A 2,696-nucleotide genomic window follows, 5' to 3' on the forward strand; every position below is an offset into this window, starting at 1 on the left:
AGCTGGCAAGGGTGGGTGGGGGTGGGGGATCCTCGTCAGTAGACGCTGGCCGCCATTCCCGCTAATTGTCTCCGTCTATTCCAGACGAGCGTGACCGCGGACATCCTGGCCGCGGCGTGCGCCGGGTGAACTCCGGCCGCCGTCAGTCAAACGTCCCACACCAGCTGCCGGGCCGAGGAGATCCGATCGCGATGGTTTTTCTGCAGTCGTGACACATGACCTGCCTCCGCGACCCCAAACTGTTGCGGCGCGGCAAACGTCGGTCCGGGCGGTCGCGTGCGACGCGTCCGACTGCACAAGTTGGATTTAAATCGGAATGTAAATGCAAAAAACATGCAGGCTTTCCTTTTGAGCGTGAGATCGTTTTTTTTTTTGGGGGGGGGCGAGTACAAGTACTGATGTTTGAGTACCCGCCAATACTAAGTACCGATACTTGATAATGTAGTGCTGCTCCACTCTAGCCTGCAACGCAAAACATTTGAGCTATGTGGTGTCACCGCCTGAAGGTTAAAGCGAACGGCGGAACATGACGCCCACCCCAGAAATTATGTCAGGATCGTAAAAAAGCGGTATTGGTGTCAGAGTACGAGTACAAGACGCACAATATTGGCCCCCCCGGTATTAAAACACCGTTTTAAAAGTAATCCTGATCCAGACTCTCCCACTTCTCCAAATAAGAAGCAAAGCATTCTTGCTTCAAGCTGTTTATTTATCCCTCTCTGTTGAAATTCACCGCAAAACTGGCACGTAAAACAAACAAATGAAACGCGGTGTATTTGAACACCAAAACGTTCAGACAAGCCATCTCGTGAAAGTTTGCCTCGGCACGACTTTTCGTACAACTCTAAACTCGGAGCCGTAATTGGATCCAAGCGTAAGAAGGGAGTATTTCCAGGCGCCCTTGAGCAAGACACCGCGCCCACCCCCTCTCCCCGGGCATCCCGAGCGGCGGCCCCCGAGCATCTGCGGCCGCTCCGCGCACGTCTCTCTCAGGCCGTCCCGTGTTGCATAACGTCACCGCCATGGACCATTAATAGTGCGCCGCGTTCCCGATGCTGACAAACCTGTGTTAGCTTGGCAGGCAGCCCAGGCGTTGGGCCAGGAGGCATCGATGACAATTACGAGTCTGCCGCCTTTGTGTGTGTGTGTTTTTTTTTTTTTTCTTTTGCTGCTCCGTGCCGCGGAGTTTACTCCGATGAACAAAGGAGGAAGTCACCTCTTTACCTCTATAAACCATTGTAATTAAAATACAATATTACGAGAAATACTTGACATTCTGCGGCTCGTGGATATTTGCGGATACATTTTTCAAGCGAAGCCACCCAAAAAAACGGCACGGCAGATGGCCCCAAGTCGAATATCGACGTGTGACGGAATCGTTTCCAAGAATCTCATCGGCGCGAGCTCCGTGCCGACGCGGCCTCCGTTTATCTATTGTGCTGCATCGCCGTCCCGCCTGACATATTTGGAGATAAACCGCGACATGTCGCGTTCTTATCTCGCCACCTATTTCAGAGATTAGAGGCGCGTTATTTTTTTATGTATTTATTTTTTTTTAAAGATGAGCATAGCATACATATCTTCGTCACAGAGGAATCCGGACATTCTTTCCGCAAGGCAACTCGGCCGCTCGCGTTGGAGTCCGGGATGGTCTCCTCCACCACGGCGGAGCTCCCCGATGCCGCAGATAGCCTTAATTAGATTTCACGCCAGGCTTTTCCCGGAGTAATCATTCAGTCGGTTCCAGCTCGCCGCCAGCGCCACGGCAGGGGGGGGGAAGCTCGCTCCCGGAGAACGGTGGCCGCGGCGTGCGCCGGGTGAACTCCGGCCGCCGTCAGTCAAACGTCCCACACCAGCTGCCGGGCCGAGGAGATCCGATCGCGATGGTTTTTCTGCAGTCGTGACACATGACCTGCCTCCGCGACCCCAAACTGTTGCGGCGCGGCAAACGTCGGTCCGGGCGGTCGCGTGCGACGCGTCCGACTGCACAAGTTGGATTTAAATCGGAATGTAAATGCAAAAAACATGCAGGCTTTCCTTTTGAGCGTGAGATCGTTTTTTTTTTGGGGGGGGGCGAGTACAAGTACTGATGTTTGAGTACCCGCCAATACTAAGTACCGATACTTGATAATGTAGTGCTGCTCCACTCTAGCCTGCAACGCAAAACATTTGAGCTATGTGGTGTCACCGCCTGAAGGTTAAAGCGAACGGCGGAACATGACGCCCACCCCAGAAATTATGTCAGGATCGTAAAAAAGCGGTATTGGTGTCAGAGTACGAGTACAAGACGCACAATATTGGCCCCCCCGGTATTAAAACACCGTTTTAAAAGTAATCCTGATCCAGACTCTCCCACTTCTCCAAATAAGAAGCAAAGCATTCTTGCTTCAAGCTGTTTATTTATCCCTCTCTGTTGAAATTCACCGCAAAACTGGCACGTAAAACAAACAAATGAAACGCGGTGTATTTGAACACCAAAACGTTCAGACAAGCCATCTCGTGAAAGTTTGCCTCGGCACGACTTTTCGTACAACTCTAAACTCGGAGCCGTAATTGGATCCAAGCGTAAGAAGGGAGTATTTCCAGGCGCCCTTGAGCAAGACACCGCGCCCACCCCCTCTCCCCGGGCATCCCGAGCGGCGGGCACCGAGCATCTGCGGCGCCGCTCCGCCACGCTCTTCTCCAGCCGCCCCCGC

At 53.0% G+C, this 2,696-nt stretch overlaps 1 protein-coding gene across 8 annotated transcripts in view; it reads left to right on the plus strand.

Annotated features, from left to right (window-relative positions):
- Nucleotides 1-2,696, plus strand: part of atp2b1a (ATPase plasma membrane Ca2+ transporting 1a) — a 29,208-nt gene that overhangs the window by 10,182 nt on the left and 16,330 nt on the right. The gene's annotated exons all lie outside the window — the stretch shown is intronic.

This window comes from Hippocampus comes, unplaced genomic scaffold (genome assembly GCF_001891065.2).
Source record: "Hippocampus comes isolate QL1 unplaced genomic scaffold, H_comes_QL1_v1.1 scaffold38, whole genome shotgun sequence".
Taxonomy (NCBI): domain Eukaryota; kingdom Metazoa; phylum Chordata; class Actinopteri; order Syngnathiformes; family Syngnathidae; genus Hippocampus; species Hippocampus comes.